The sequence below is a fragment of the Pimephales promelas genome, chromosome 16 (assembly GCF_988280905.1).
Source record: "Pimephales promelas chromosome 16, fPimPro1.hap1.1, whole genome shotgun sequence".
Lineage (NCBI taxonomy): Eukaryota > Metazoa > Chordata > Actinopteri > Cypriniformes > Leuciscidae > Pimephales > Pimephales promelas.
In genome coordinates this window covers 2716066-2733722 of record NC_142784.1, presented here as the reverse complement: position 1 = coordinate 2733722, position 17657 = coordinate 2716066, and the positions used below count along the sequence as shown (strand labels likewise).

Genomic DNA, 17657 nt, shown 5'->3' with positions numbered 1-17657 from the left:
TAGCGCTGGTGCTCGGGGTAGATGGCAGCATTGTGTTGGTCTGGTCTTGTGTCACAGACTAGAAGGACACAGATGGATGAGTATAACCAGGTTTATTGAGACAGGTGGTATGGGCAAATAGCAGGTGAGTGTCTTAGAGAAAGTTCAGTAATGGAGCGGGAAACAGTCTGATAGTGAATCTCTTATCTTGCGCAGGACTGGAAGACGGAAGAGCTGTAGCAGCGGACGGATGACCAGGAGGAGACCGGGGACCAGGAGCGGATGCGGAGCAGATGAGGCTTGAAGCTAGCGGGTAAGTATTCCTTTGCAAGTAGTAGTGTAGCGGGAGTCTGTAGTCGATGTGTCGACGAGACCAGACGGTGAGTGACTGTGAGGAGTGAGTTTATAAAGGGAGGATGATTGGGACGGTGATTGATACGGACAGGTGACAGTGATTAGTATGCTGGGGAGCTGGAACGAGTGGGCGGAGTGAAGGTGTCTGGTGCTGACGCAGATGGACATATCCGTGACATATACATTTCGAATTAATAATTGTTCCTAGATTAACAAAACCTGCGGTGCTCGTTGACTGAAATCCTATTGTAAACATAATCCTCTGATCATTCGAACTTGTTGTTTCCAGCCGTTTCGGCGCATGACATACGTCACTCACGACCACACGTTAGCGATTGGCTATGGCAGATCGTGAGTGACTTTGGGCAGATCCAATAGTTTTGAACTTAAATAGTGAACCCGCCTACAAGGAAGTAAATGTTTCTCAATGGAGAGAGGCCAGACTCTATATGGTGCGTTCTATTATAGCCAACGAACCGACTCGGATCTCGGATTTGACGTCACGTCCACATTTCAAGCGTTCTATTATGTTTTACGTGTCCAAGTCGGAAAAAAAATGGACGCCACCCAGAAAGCTGTTATAATGGCCGAGTACCAGGCACTTACATTTAAAAAAATATTATGACAACACCTTATCAAAACGCAGCCATTTGAACTTGAAAATGTTCACTTTATTTAATGTTTTTCATGTTAATCTTCTGTTAGCAACTCTAGAAACGTTAGTAATTGCACTCACAACAACCGATTCCCATACCTACAGGGGACGCAGTAATACGAGTGATTATAATCGTCATTTAAAATACAAAAGCGGTTCAAAAACAATGAAAACAATTAATTCTTACAAGTCACAGGGCGCAGCCATCTTGAATTCTGAAACGGAATTCTTGCTCGGTGTCCTCACGGTTGTCCGACGTCCGAGAGGAGAAATCCGAGGAAAGGGGGCATGCTGCTAGGCAACGTCTGTCGTCCGATTCAGATCTCCGAGATGGATAAATAATAGAACGCACCATCTATGTACAAATGAAATGTACTAGAGTCTGTGTGCTGACAAACTGCCTGGGAGCTCCTTCTCTCCTTCAATCAGGGGTGAACCAGGTGGAAGAAATCTTCCAGGAAATCTGAGCCTGCCAGTACCTGGCTCTGATTGTTGTCTTTAGACCGCAGTGGAAGGATAATTTGTAGCACCACAAGACTAAGAAAACTTTATATTTGTCATTAAAGTGATTGTGCAAGATCAAGCCCTCCTCAAAACTGTGAAGGACAGCCGGTAAGCGCCATATTGGCCATGTTTTGGCTAGATTGACTTAAGCAGTGCTAATAATGCTCTGCAAAACACGGACTCTAAACTCTTGTTGACTTGATAGGATTTTTTGCAGTGGGATTTGTAACTTCAAATGTTGTTTGGTTTTATTAAATATGTGGGGTATAAATGGAAAGTAAGAAAGCCAAATTCATTGTTTGACAAAGAATGTGTTTGAAATGGTTAAAAGTAATTTAAACATTGTAGAAATTTTAATTAACCAAGATATTAAACCAATTGGTAAAAAGGTATTTCGCTAGAGATACTTGGTTAAAAGATAAGAAAAAATACAAATTTGAAAATTGAAATACCAACCAATTTGTTTTGGTAGAACATACCTAGTTGTGTGGTTTCAATGATACCTTATAGTTCTTTACAAGGTCTTAGAACTAATAAATTTATTTTTTTACTACTAAAAATATTTTGTATTGCATTTGACTAAAGATACTAATTTTGATCATTTGATTTAAAATGCTGGGTATTTATTGGATAACATTTGCTTAAAGTTGAAAACCTTGTAATTATGTAATTATAATGACAGTGTGTTTATCTGAGTTAAATGTGAATTTTGTTTTAAAGAATTTTTTTGTTTTAAAGAATAGTTAATAAAAGACAAACAACTGATCCCATGGCTGTTTATTGAGTGAAATCCAGTTAAGATCTTCATGTGGAGGGACTGTCCTTTTCAAGTGGGGAATTGCACAAGAAATAAATCACAACTTGACAATGAAAAACCGATCTCAACACTGGAGAAGGACCAGAAAATTGAGACCATAGAGACCATAGAGTCCATAGTGTCCATAGAGACAAGTAAAGACTGTTACCGCCCTGCTGTCGTGATTGAAATGGCTGAGTCATTACAGATGGAGCAGCTCAAGACCGCAAGGACATCAGCGAAGCGTCAGTTTTCCCATCTGGCCAATAATGTGCTACGAATGCATACAATGATGTCAGAAGCTTTTTAAGAAGCTCACTGCAGAAGCTGGCAAAGTCCTGGAAGCCAACGATGATGTAAAGGAGAAATATATTGAAGAAAACTCTGATGCAGAGGAGTCGAGTGAGCAGCAAAAGAAGGACTTGGTTAAGACAGCCAATGAGTGTAAGGAAAAACTGCAAGAGCTAAAGGACCTCATTCAAAAGACATTGTAGACCAATTTCGGGGAATATGAACTGACACAAGCAATTACAACAGCAGAGTCGCAAGCAGAAAACCGTGGGAGCTGTGGACCCAAGTAAAAACCCAGATGCATATCTCTTCATGATCGAGCAACTAGAGAAACTTGTGAAGGCTGCGAAGGAGGTGCATAAACATTGGAAGTGCTGGGTCATCCCAGCAGAGCAACCACAATTCCAGAGTCGTATCAAAGACCTTGAAACCATCCTGCCAAAACTTACAATAAGACAAGCAGAATTTATATGAGCACACGTCAGAGGAGAAACCAGCAGATTAAGTACTACTTTAATCAGTCGTGTGACCACACCAGTAATTAAATTAAAGCCAGCTGCCCTCCCAAAGTTTTCTGGCATCCACCGAGAGTTTCACAGATGGAAAAAGGATTGGGAAGCACTTCAGTTGCAGGGAGAACCTACTGGATCCAAAGAGATTAAAAAGTTCCAACTTCTCGACAGTGTGGATGAGAAGACCATACGAGACCTCCGCCTTACAACTTATACAACTGCTGAGGAGATTTCCCGGGTTTTGGAGAACCGCTTTGGAAATAAGACAACTATAGCCCTTGAGATCGTAGAAGAGCTCCAAAGACTCCAAGCAGTTAAAGGTAACCAGCCTAGGTCAGGCTAGTAATAAGCAGCCATGAAGTATTACTACTTTTATTACCTACAGACTAAGTCTGTGAATTATATTAGTAGTATTACCTACAGACTAAGTCTGTGAAAGGCACTGTATAAATACATTTTACTTACTTACTTACAATGTAAAACTTGGCGCTTAGCGTCTACGTCACGGCTCTCAGACAACCCTCTGTTTGTTGATTGGCCGGCTGTATTCAGACTGGTGGAAAACTGAAATATAGGCTGCTATCTCAGACTGACTACAGGAGTGAAATTAAATTAGCGGAAGTAGGAAGTCTGACGTAGACAGACAAATGTTTTCCCCCAACCATAAATTCCCCAACCATTTATAGTTTTTCAAAATGAATAACAGATGACATAAAGTCCGTAAACTCTGTTAAAAACTGTCCAGCAGGACCAGGAGGACGATAAATGAGGATGCAAAATAACGGCTTTATCCGGCCAATTCTAGTGATTTGCAGTTCAAAAGAAGAAAAAGTTTCCACACTCACCAGCTGACAGGAATAGCTATTTCTCCATACTATGGCAAGTCCTCCACCGCGGCCAGTCGTGCGATTTCATGTGTTGCGTGACGTCTCTGCGCCCAAGTAGCAGTGATTCGCCTTAGCAGCAGTGCTTCGCCTGTGCTTCACCCTAATATAGTCCCAAGTCAATATCTGCCTAGGAAATCGCAGAGTGTTAATCTGCGTCGCTATTTGTACTCGTTGCCATATGTCATGTTATTTTAGTCAGAGATGACGACGCTAATGCGACACGCATGATCACCTCAGATGAGCAGCTGAGTTCCTATTCTTCAAGCCAACGCGCCGCATTCTATCGCAAATCAAAGTGAAAGTAAGTCGCAGACACTTCACACTACAATCTTCATTAAAAGTAAAGAAACGAAATGATCTTACCTGGGCTGTTGCAGCTCTGGCTTATTGCTGTCTTTGCTGATTTTGAAATTAGCCGATGATTAATAAAATGCAGCTCATATCTGTTGCTTTCTGTGACGTGCACTTAATTAAATTTGTATATAGCATGGGAATTGAAGATCGGATATATATCCGTTTTGCAAAAACACATTTATGTGACCAGGTGTAAAAGAAATCATTTTGATAAATCAGATAGCTATCCAATCTGAGAAGCCAGGAATTGATTGGCAAGTTAAAGGTTTTGCTTCTGTTAGTTTGAACTTGAACGAGCATAAAGCATTAGTTTTGATTTTTTATTAGTTTTGCTAATTTCCACTGTTCTTATCGCATATGTGTTTGAAACGAATTTCGTTTCGCAAGGAGAAATGTTGAATACAACTGAACAGAACAGAACCCAATTTGATGATTGTAAGAACAGTGAATGCATGTTTATGAAGGTGACGGATACCTATTTGTTTTTCATAAGGTCCGATGTTTCTCTTACTTTCTTTTTTTTTTGGCGTTATCGCCTGATTTAATGATAAGTTTAATTTCCTAATTATAAGGTGTAGCGCTGTTTTTAAACTTGTATTCAAACTGTAATATATTTGTTATTTGTCTAAAATTAGGGATTAAAACCAATTGTTTTGTTCTGCATGAGCAAAAACTTTCTGGTTTTAGAGTTCCAAGGTCACCTTAGCCCCTTAATAAAAATTACTACTTTATTTATTTAGAAACAGAAGTCACTAATAATTATATTTGGGTATTTTTTTGTTTTTTTGTTCATGTTTTAATTTAAAGCAAAGTATAACACTCCCAATATACAACATTGCAGACTCTGAATGCGTCGTGAAATATTCAAAGCAACGCAATTTCTTCATCCGTTTGCAATATGACAATGGTCATGTTTTTATTTTTTTATTGGACATATTTATTATGTGCAACATTTAAATTAATATTCAGAAATGGGTAAAGTTACTTTTCTGATGAACTTTAATTTACTGCAAACCAAAATAAAATATTGGAGATATCTCTGCTATTCTGAATTAACAGGATAGTTAAAAAATTTTCGTCTGCAGAACGAAAAGATAAAGATCAAGAAATCCAGAAACGGACGGTCTCTGGCGCTGGCTGGACGGTCTCTGGCGCTGGCTGGATGGGGCTGGACGGAACCAGCAGTGAGGAGAGCTCGGGCTCGGCGGGGCTGGACGGAACCAGCGATGAGGAGAGCTCGGGCTCGGCGGGGCTGGACGAAACCATTGATGAAGAGCTCAGGCTCGGCGGGGCTGGACGAAACCAGCGATGAAGAGCTCGGGCTCGGCGGGGCTGGACGGAACCATTGATGAAGAGCTCAGGCTCGAGCTCCAGCGGAAACCAGCGGAGAGGAGGGCTCGGGGTGGGGCTGGTGACGTCGTCCACGGTGAAGGAAGATCCACAAGACACCAGCACCCAGTCCACACAGGCGGCGAAATCCTCGTCAGGACCGTTCCCTGGGAGGCGTGCCCGGGACCGCTCGCTGAGGCTGGCGATGTAGAATACACACAGCGAGCGGTCAGAATAGTGGGTGAGGCACGCCAACTCCAGAAAATCCCTGGTGTAGGATTCCAGGGAACGGTTTTCCTGTTCTAGGCAGAGGAGGGCTACGGCGGGACAGTCCATCTTTCGTTTTGGGTCGGTCGTTCTGTCACCAGGAGCTGCAGGCAGAAGAGGACGAGGAGTCAGGATTCCAACGAAGATAATATTTATTCAATATACAGGTAAGAAGACAGGTAACGGGTACAACGCAGGGTAACATTCACAACGACCGATAAAGACTGAATCAAACAGAGGGAACTAAATACAAGGAGGAATCAAACATAATGATGTGAAGACAGGTATACTGATGAACAAGACGAGGAACAGGTGGCTGATGAGGGAGTGAGTTCGGGAGTGGAGACAAGAGGATCCTGGGAAGTGTAGTGCAGATGACGAAGACAGACTGGTGCAGACGAAGGACTGTGACACCTATAAATTACAAAAAGAAGGATATTTGTGAGATGTATGTGCGTTTGTCCGTGCACGAGAAGCGGCTGTGTGCAGCTCAGAAAATGATAAAACACGAAGAATCGATTTTCTATTCCTAACCCTACTAACTAGCCTATATAAATATTTAAATCATGCTATTGCATGTAAATAAATATGTCTATAGGGCTATGTGAAATATATTTGTCTTTTTTTTAATTGACGATTATTATTTTGGAAAAGACTTATAATCGACATCGTGATACTTGCGAGACATCGTCAATATACGATAATATCGTCATATCGCCCAGCCCTAGTGCGCAAAGATCGCTGAATGCAGAAGTACTACGTGTCAGCGTGATAAATACCCTATTGTAACCCTTGAACGACAAGATAAGGGAGGCTCTGTTTCTGAACTTATAATCGGATTCAGAACGCAAGAACCACTGAACAAACTCATCAGCCGAACACACACGCTCGTTTCTCTCTACCGGCCTTTCCCGAACTCACCGCATAATCCAATAAAGGTGGGCATACACTGTGCGATGTCTGTGCGATTTCAGCAAGGTACCTACTCACACTCAACGAGTTAATCGCAATCGATGCAAAGCCAAAGTTCAGGATTTATGTGCTCACACTGTACGGTCTGATCGTCGAGCTGCGAATTCACTGCTCACACTATACGTGTAATATCTGCGATAACCCCCTGGATTGCGCTTATATACGTGTATGTATCCAGAGATATTGTCAAAACCAGTGTTGCCAACTTAGCGACTTTGTCGCTATATTTAGCGAGTATTCAGACCGCCTAGCGACAAATTTTCAAAAAAGCGACTAGCGACAAATCTAGCGACTTTTTCTGGTGTTATTAGAGACTTTTGGAGACTCTCTGATGTGAAATCACATATTGTTTTTCCTCATCTCAACAAGCAGCGAGTGCTGCCGTGGGTCCCACCCCGTCCCAAATCACTCACAGGTGGCCCAGTCCTCGCGCAGCAGCCCCTCCCAGCTGTAGACAGACAGAGCAGGAGATGTTCGCATCCGCGTACAAACTGCAAAACAATCGCGCAAATGAGTCGCTATTTTTAGCGACTTTTCAGATGCCGACATTTTGCTTTTCTCCCTTTGCTTTCATTCACTCTATGTCTACCCTGTTTAGTGAATAGCTGAGAGGAGCAGATCATCTGTTGAACGCCACTGACAGAGGTGAATGAGCAGTGTTTTCCCACGGACCTATCACTTATCTGCTTTCTTTAAATAATAATGTTTTTTATTTAAACAATTTAGTCTTGTGCTTGCTGTATTACTTTTTTTGTCATTCACTATACATCATTCGTTTTGTGTGACAAAAATATATAGGAAATGAGAACAGCTTTATTTTACATTCGTCTATATTATATTATAATATATTAAATACAATATGGAAGCTGAGCATTAATTCATAGAGAAAACACATTAGGCAAACGGAACGCAAGTACGACGCGATGACGTCACGAATATGCTAATTAACGCATGACGTCATCTAGTGACATTTAGCGACTTTTAGGGAAGGCGTTAGCTACTTTCATTTAAAAATAGTTGGCAACACTGGTCAAAACAAGCATCTGCTATCAAAATCAAGATGATTTAGCATTTTCAATTTTATGCATTTAATTATTATTTATTAGTATTATTGAATTGTCATTATTAGGGAGGTCTATAGGCTAATTTTATTATTAAATTGATCCGCAATTATAATTAATTTGCCACGCAATATTTTCATTGCACATAACCTACGTGCTGTGAGGATAATAAAATATTACATAATCTTACTCCTCATTAAAAATTGTCTAAAACATTTAGGTCGATTACAATGCATTATAGGCATATAAAATAACTATTAACAGTCTATAATATGTCTGAACATCGGCATAATTAATCATCAATGAAAATTAAAAACAGGTTTATTTCAAAAACATTGTTTGACAAATTAAGGTGTTACATCGCAGCTTGGAAGACGTGGGTAATATTATCCATTTTGCAACACGAACTGTACATGCACTGTAAGCAACAGTAATTTGTAGCTGGTTTCAACTACAGAACTTAAAGATCTCCCTCTTTTCGTTTTTATTTTAATTTTATTTTTACTCTCGCCATGAACATGCTGGTAAAATCTGCGGAAATGCAGTGTAGGGGGCCCCTCTCGAAGTCTGGAGTTAGACAGCCACCCATCTGAGCCCTTCATGGATGACCTGACAGTGACCACAACATCCGTCCCAGGCTGTAGGTGGATCCTGAACGGCCTTCAGGAGCTGATGTCCTGGGATCACATGAACTTCAAGCCGGCTAAGTCAAGGTCCCTCGTGCTGAAGAAAGGGAAGGTCACTGACAAGTTCCACTTCTCACTTGGCACCACCAAGATACCATCACTGACACAGGAACCTGTGAAGAGCCTGGGGAAGGTTTTCAATTGTAGCCTGAGAGACACAGCTTCCACAAAAGCGACCAACCAGGACCTGAAAACCTGGCTGGCCGTGGTGGACAAGTCTGGCCTTCCTGGCAAGTTCAAGGCCTGGATTTACCAGCACGGCATCCTCCCTCGGATCCTCTGGCCCCTCCTGGTGTATGAAGTCCCCATTTCAACGGTGGAAGGCTTCGAGATGAGGATTAGCAGGTGGCTGGGACTGCCTCGAAGCCTGAGCAGCATCGCACTATATGGACATAACAATAAGCTGAAGCTTCCCATGAGCAGCCTGAGCGAGGAGTTCATGGTGACATAGTCCAGGGAGGTCTTACAGTATCGGGATTCCAGAGATCCAAAGGTTGCCCAGGCTGGGATTGAGGTCAGGACAGGGCGGAAGTGGAGGGCTGCCGTGACAGTGGATGACGCAGAGTCAAGGCTACGGCAAAGGTTATTGGTGGGCTCAGTGGCACATGGGAAAGCTGGCCTGGGCAGCAGAACTCCTCGCTATGATAAGGCAGAAGGTAAAGAGAAGAGGTCCCTGATCCTGGAGGAGGTGCGTGCAGGAGTTGAGGAAAAGCGAGCTTGCCAGATGGCTGGGATGTGGCAACAGGGCACCTGGACAAGATGGGAGCGAACAGTGCAGTGCAAAGTCACATGGACTGAGCTTTGGAAGGCTGAACCCCACAGGATAAAATTCCTGATTCAGGCAGTCTATGACGTGTTGCCAAGTCCATCCAACCTCTTCTCCTGGGGAAAGGTAGAGACACCAGCATGCCCACTCTGCCAGAGGAGAGGAACGTTGTAACACATCCTGAGCTGCTGTTCAAAAGCCCTGGGCGAAGGGCGTTACTGCTGGCGGCATGACCAGGTCCTAAAAGCCATAGCGGATTCTATCTGCAGTGGAATCAGCCACAGCAAGAGCATTCGCCCAGTGAAGACCACAGCCTTTGTCAGAGCTGGGTAGAAGTCAATACCAGCTGCTTGGGGCACCTCCTCTGACCTGCTGGGAATGGCGCGCGACTGGGAGCTGGCAGTTGACCTGGGCAAGCAGCTGAAGTTCCCTAAAGCAGTTGCCATAACATTGTGCTCAACTCAGAGGCCTCCAAGCAGGTAATTCTATTGGAGTTAACAGTGCCTTGGGAGGACCGTATGGAGGAGGCCAATGAAAGAAAGAGGGCAAAGTACTCCCAGCTTGTGGAGGGTTGCCGGAGCAATGGGTGGCGGACGATATGCCAACCAGTTGAAGTGGGATGTCGAGGGTTTGTGGGCCATTCCCTTTGCAGGGCCTACAAAATGCTTGGCATCACAGGGGCGAGTCAGCGAAGGGCCATCAAGTTGGCCACTGATGCTGCAGAAGTAGCATCAAGGTGGCTGTGTATCAGGAGAGGAGAGGCATGGGGTGTAGGGCAGTAGCGCTACCTGGACATAAGCTGGGACTTGATCACCCTGGCTGGGTCGCCTAGGGGAGGGGGTCTGATTGTTAAAAGACCTGAAACCCCCCGTGATTCTAGGTTACATCACTGAAGATATGTTCAGGTGCACCAGACAGTGTATTAAAAAAACATCCTCGTGTTTGCATTGGTGAAATAGTTATTGGTAAACATTTAAATATTTATTTATATTTCAGCTGATTTTACTGATACTGTGTTAGGGAGGTGCAGAGACAACAGGAACCCAAGAGCAGATCAATTGAAAATGACATTTATTGTCCAAAAGGTTGAAGGAAAACAATGCAAACAAAAATACTTGGTAGCCAAGTAAGAGGGCGAGACAGTGGCAAAATTCAATGGACAGGCTGGGGTCATAACCAGGAGAAGACCAACAGTTTTAAGGAAGGAGCCAAGGCAATAGTCCAAGACGAGAGAAGGGGGTCAAAAACCGGGCGAGCAAGCTGGGTAGATTGGGAACAGGAACTAGGCAAATAAACATCAAAACAGTAATAAATAATCAGAAAAGGCTTTAAAGGTCAAGAAGCAAACAAAGCAAGCCTTTCAGGCAAGGGAACAGTTGTGAAGTGGACTGAAACCAAGACACACTGACAGAGAACCAATGAAGGAGAGAAGTATAAGTAGTGGAGAAAATCAGTGCAGAAAATGGGCAACAGGTGTGAGCAATGAGAGTGAGAGCACTGATTAGAATAGGATTCAGCTGTGATGGTAGAGTGAGGTGAACTGACAAACACAGCAGAAAGGCTGAAGATCAAACCAGAGTCCTGACATACTGTGCATGAAATATTTTTGTAAGAATTGTCTCAATGAATTCATTATAATATGTCCAATTCATTTGAAAGTATATATTCTTTATTTTTCTCAGTCAAACTGAGAAAATGTTTTCTACAATCATTCGTTGAATATAACGCCCAGATCCATCTTCACCTCCTGCCCGTTAATCTCCAAAGTGGGTTCTACACCAATTTGGTCATCCTCCAAGTCTGGGAGTGCAAGATCTCTATTAAATGGAAAGTGATATTGTACTCATTTAATTTAAAATCAGTTGGTAATATGTAGTTAGGAGTTTTAATTACAGTTACATAATACAGACGAATAGTTCTTGATGCTGTAGACTTGTCTGCAGCTGTGTTTATAAAACATCCTGTGGAAAAGAAGCGTAGAACTGGACAGAGGGATGCTAAAATTTCTTGAAGTTTCAGGCTTCAAATGCTCCTCCAAGTCAATTGCTAGTTCTTGTATTGCATGTCTATGAAACCTAGCTAAACCTTAGCTTCTCCAGCAGTTCTTTTTCAGAAAGGACTTCTAATGGGTTTGAACAGTCTTTGAAAACTCTTTCTAACAACTTAATATGTTTTAGTGTTTCAGACTCGATGGAAGTGAAAGGTGATGATGCTGTAGTTTGTTTCAGCCTGTTGACACCAATAAAACAAGTTAATGTGCCAATTTACAGAAGTTCTCAGACATCACCATAATGAATGAGCTGAAAACAGGGAACTTTTGGAGACAAAGAGATTTTTCAACTGTTCGGTTTAACATGATGGCCCTGTGCTTTTTAAATGCAGATTGGATAAAAACACAGTGATCACAGTTCACACCTGCAGTGAAGCTCCTCCCACAACAATTCACCAATAAATACTGGGATTATTCCAATCATCCTACAAGAGAAGGACAATCTCCAGGAGTAGCAGCTGAAATCTGTGTGACTGTTAAAGATGGAGTTTATTAAAGAGGAGATTGAAGACATGAGTGATCCAGAACCATCCAGAATAAAACATGAAGATACTGAGGAACAAATAGGTTGGTGTCCATTCTTGATTCTTCATTGTTGATGTTTTGGTTGCTGTGAATTAATAAGCTGATGATATATGATGTATGAAAAAGGATCATAACCTTTAGCAGTTGGCAAACAAATTTAGCTATGTTAACAAGAGAATGATAGAATAACAAGTGAAAGATCTGATCTCTGTTTTCTGCTAATAAATAAGGGTTCACTTGAACTTTTTCTTACTGTATTTCTGTGTATTTTAGACCAGGTGAGAGTGAAAGAGCAAAGACAAGAACTGAATGAAGTGGAGGAGGAACATCGTAACTTTACAATTCAAAGAACAAAAGCCAAAAAGACACACACCTGCACTCAGTGTGGAAAGAGTTTCTCAGAGAAAGGAACCCTTAACTCACACATGAGAATTCACACTGGAGAGAAAATGTATACATGCACTCAGTGTGGAAAGAGTTTCACACAGAAAGGAAACCTTAACTCACACATGAGAATTCACACTGGAGAGAAACCGTATACATGCACTCAGTGTGGAAAGAGTTTCACAAAAAAAGGAGACCTTAAGAGACACATGAGAGTACACACTGGAGAGAAACCGTATATATGCACTCAGTGTGGAAAGAGTTTCACACGTAAAGGACACCTTACTACACACATGAGAATTCACACTGGAGAGAAACCGTATACATGCACTCAGTGTGGAAAGAGTTTCACAAAAAAAGGAGACCTTAAGAGACACATGAGAATTCACACTGGAGAGAAACCGTATATATGCACTCAGTGTGGAAAGAGTTTTTCTCAGTTATCACGTCTCAATGTTCATCTGCGTGTTCACTCTGGAAAATCTTTTTTCAAGGCTGGATAGTTTTAAACAGCACCATAAAACACATAATGAAGTGAGAGATTATATGTGCTTTGACTGTGGGAAGAGCTTTACTGCATCTGGTGATCTGAAACTGCACCAACGAATTCATACTGGAGAAAAACCTACAAGTGCTCACTTTGTGACAAGAGTTTCACTCGGTCTGGATCCCTGAAAAAACATGAGTGAGAGAAGCTTGTTCTGTGTCACAGTGAGCAAATGTTTTGTTAGATTCACATAAAGTGAATGTGTAGTTAGTTAACTAATAAACTAGTGTTGCTGTGAAATGCTGCAAGATTTGTGTTTTATATGTTGGAGAACAAGAAAATGATTGAAATTATTTTAATTAAACACTTACTCAAACAAAATAAAAAAATACCAAAAAGAAAAGAGACTGGAAAGAATTGCAGAAAAACAACAATTTCCTTATTTTCTTCTTTTTTTTGGTCTAAAGAAAAAAGGCAGAAAAATGTCTCCCCACAATGTGTATTGTATGCAAGTACAATTCATTATAGTTATTTTATAAGTAATTAAAAAACAACCTTTTCAAGCGTTTTCAGTTAATTGGACTCTTATTGTAACTGACAGAGAAGTCAGTTAATATTTAATGTTTATTTTATTATTGTATTAAAGACTCTTAATTTGAAACTGCCTTGTAAGAGCTGCTTGAGTTGAGACTTTTATTACGAAAAGTACAGAGTGACTCAGAAAACGAAAGTTGTCTACACCGCATGGCCAGTCGAAGCTGTATTCCACATTTCTAAAGAGTATTTAAAGGGTTACCCAGACAGCAAACTGACATTGAATCAACGTGGAAACGACGTCTCTCATGACATTGAAACAACGTTGATTTTGCTCATCGAATTAACGTTGAACCAACGTCAGACGCGGCATTCTTCAAAGCTAAATGAAAATCGAAAATTGGTTTGCTTTCATAACGTTGAAACAACGCGTTGATTTCAAGTTGATTTTCCGTTAGTTTTGAAAGAATGACGCGTCTGACGTTGGTTCAACGTTAATTCGATGAGCAAAACAATGTCAGATCAACGTTGTTTCGATGTCATATTTCCACGTTGATTCAATGTCAGTTTGCTATCTGGGTAGTTCACCCATAAATGAAAATTCTGTCAGTATTTACTCACCCTCATGTTATTCCAACCCCGTAAGACCTTCGTACATCTTCGGAACACAATTTAAGATATTTTTTATTCAATCTGAAATTTTTTATTCAATCTTATTAAAGACATTGGGGCGGCAGTGGCTCAGTGGTTCATGTGGGTTGTCTACAAACCGAAAGGTTGTTGGTTCAATCCTCGGTTCCACCTGACCAAGTGTCGAGGTGTCCATGAGCAAGACACCTAACCCCAGCTGCTCCCAACGAGCAGGCTGGCGCCTTGCATGGCTGACACCGCCGTCGGTGTATGTATGACTGGGTGAATGTGAGGCAAATGTAAAGCGCTTTGGTGGCCATTAGGTCTATGAAAGTGCTATATAAATGTAGTCCATTTACCATTTTTACCATTTTACAACATTAAAATAGTCCAAGTGACTACAGAGATGGTGGTGGTGCAGAGAATGGTTTCTGGCATCGTGGTGCAGAGAATGGTTTCTGGCATCCCTGTATAAACAGCCTCCTCCCATGGGAGTCGTTAGGCTCAATATTAAGTTTATCACTGTCTGGTGAGTCTTCACTTTGCACGCCGCAGACCTTGTTCCCTGTATAGAGTTTTTGAGGCCATGTCAAGGTAAGTAAGGTAAGATAACTTTTTTGGATATATCAGGTTCCCCATTAGGTGGCCCTATAAACTATGTAAGCCTTCAGGCTTAGCCACCTCGGGGTAGAGTAGATACTATGTATTGCTTAGAGTGTTGACTGACGCTAGAGCTTCATATAGATCTTATGTCCGGCCCATGGGACCGTTTTGACTTCTCTGAGTATTTTCGTCCCTTGAGCTCGGTTGAGTTTTCATTAGGTTGAGCGTTTCTGCAGCCCTTTGTATGAAATAATACAGACTATATTCTTTAGTAGGCTGTGGCTCCTCCGAGCCGTCAGATAGATCTATGCTTACAGGCTGGCCCTCACCAGGGCCTTTGTAGCTGTCCTAGGCTGTGCCAGGGATATTAGAGGCGTTCTGCTAAAATGATCATTTCTTCCTCTGACCCTTCACTTTGTGAATGTAGGTTTCTGGCATCCCTGTATAAACAGCCTCCTCCCATGGGAGTCTTTAGGCCAAGGCCCGCCCCCTTCTCTGCATTCTGGGGTGACTAGAGTAATGCAGCGTGGTGCAGAGAATGGTTTTTAGGCCTCAGTTAGGCCTCTGTGGTATATAAGTCCTTTTGAGTAGGGTTAAGACAGACAGACAGGAAGTGGACAGACTGTAGTGTCTTCTGTAGTGACACCAGGTTAGGCCTGCCTGGTGGCATTTCATTCCTAGGCACTCACAGGCCTCCTCAGTGTTTTGAAACACAAACACTGGGTTGATCCGCGGATCGAGTAGAGAAACTCCCCTCGCTAGCCAGGGTTGTAAAGCAGTATGCTGAGTCATACTCTCCAGGATATCCCGTCTCTGAGATCCGGGCCGAGCGGTTCACTGCTAGTTTCGCAGTCCCTCGGGTTGGATGCCTTACCTAAAGGCATATTCCAGAGGCTCTGTCTCGGACAGACAGGAAGTGGACAGACTGTAGTGTCTTCTGTAGTGACACCAGGTTAGGCCTGCCTGGTGGCATTTCATTCCTAGGCACTCACAGGCCTCCTCAGTGTTTTGAAACACAAACACTGGGTTGATCCGCGGATCGAGTAGAGAAACTCCCCTCGCTAGCAAGGGTTGTAGAGCACTATGCTGAGTCATACTCTCCAGGATATCCCATCTCTGAGATCTGGGCCGAGTGGTTCACTGCTAGTTTCGCAGTCCCTCGGGTTGGATGCCTTACCTAAAGGCATATTCCAGAGGCTCTGTCTTCAGACAGACAGGAAGTGGCCAGACTGTAGTGTCTTCTGTAGTGACACCAGGTTAGGCCTGCCTGGTGGCATTTCATTCCTAGGCCCTCACAGGCCTCCTCAGTGTTTTGAAACACAGACACTGGGTTGATACGCGGATCGAGTAGAGAAACTCCCCTCGCTAGCAAGGGTTGTAGAGCACTATGCTGAGTCATACTCTCCAGGATATCCCATCTCTGAGATCTGGGCAGAGTGGTTCATTGCCTGCTTCGCAGTCCCTCGGGTTGGATGCCTTACCCTAAGGCATATTCCAGAGGCTCTGTCTCGGACAGACAGGAAGTGGCCAGACTAAGTGTCTATGTATCTGATGCCAGGTCAGGCCATCCTGGTGGCATTTCGGGGTGAGTACGTTCCCCTGAATAGTGATTGGCTAGTGTTCTTTCGGGTTCCCTAGCCACATCCCCATAAAGGACCCCTTCTAATTGAAGTTGTGGTCCTAGGCCTTTGAGCAGGCCCAGGTAGGCCTTTCATTTAACTGTGATGGAGGTTTTCCTGTGAGGCTTACAGCTTAGGCTATGACCGTAGGGAGTGATGTCACTGACAGCCCAGTGTGACCTGAGGGTGAGTGGTTCTAACATTTCATTTGAATTTGCTGGTTAGGACAGTTGTCACTGCCTGAGGGCATGCACTCCCCTTAGCATGGCAGCGTGGGTATATCGTTCCCCAAAGCGTCAATGACGTATTGTTGAGTTCCCTTCGAAAGGGAACGTCTCAGGTTACGACTGTAACCTATGTTCCCTGAGAATAGGGAACGAGACAATACGTCTCCCTGCCATGCCTCGGGGCCTGCCTGCCGTACAGTCCCTTCAGACGATAAGGTGATTTGTCATATTTGCAAGGCGCCCTTATATACTTCCAGGTCGCACGTTAATCATTCACATTAATGATTCACGGGCTGTCGCCGGTCAATGTGATTGACGTGATTTGATAGTGATTTCAGACACCTGTCACGCCTGAGGCATTTCCCCAAAAGCGTCAATGACGTATTGTTGAGTTCCCTTCGAAAGGGAACCCTTATTTAATAGCAGGAAACAACAGAGATCAGATCTTTCACTTCTGTCATAGTTCTGTTATAGTTATTTGTTGTTTTTTATTATTTTTTCAAATGTAATCAAGATTTTCGTAAGTACTAGATGTTTTAAGATATTTAACATGACATTGTAATTATATAATGATGAAATGACTCGATAAAAGATTAATTCATTTTGCTGAACAAGACTCAAAGATCCGAGTCAGTAAAATGATCCGAACTTCCCACCACTACATGAAACGGGGGCGGGGACTATGGCTCCGCCTACAGATAAAGTACACTGAATGTACGGTTGTGCTCTAAATCCACTGAGTAGCTAGTTGCTGCTTTTAAGATGGTTAATGGATTTAAGTGATTGAATACTGTTGTTATTAACCTGTCTCCCTGTGTTACATCTATTAGGCAATCTGAATGGCCCTGATGACTCTCAAATGTTTTTCCTAAGCTCCAGAAAACAACATATTTTTTTTATTGAAGAAAACGGTTTTGGAAAACAGCGGTTACCATGTGTGCACGAGTGGCTACTCAGAAACAGGTACGACCTTCTTATTTGGCCGAATAGGAGGCAACCTAAGGCAGGGGGTCACACAGACACTGGGCATCTCCTGATGGAGGTGTTTAATGTGAAGTGAGGATGAGTATCCCTCCACCATAAGCACTGCACTCAACACAGTGTCATACTGTCACTATCCAAACAATTTATGAATAATTACTCTGCACAAATAAATTAAGAGAAAGATACATATTTTATTTTATA

At 42.6% G+C, this 17657-nt stretch overlaps 1 pseudogene across 1 annotated transcript; it reads left to right on the top strand.

The window, feature by feature from the left end:
- Window positions 1-5961: 5961 nt before the first annotated feature.
- On the top strand, window positions 5962-13290 carry LOC148971930 (uncharacterized; annotated as a pseudogene). The gene is made up of 3 exons (XR_016146787.1): window positions 5962-6095; window positions 11796-12030; window positions 12262-13290. The product of XR_016146787.1 is annotated as an uncharacterized LOC148971930 (transcript).
- The last annotated feature ends 4367 nt before the right edge of the window (window positions 13291-17657 follow it).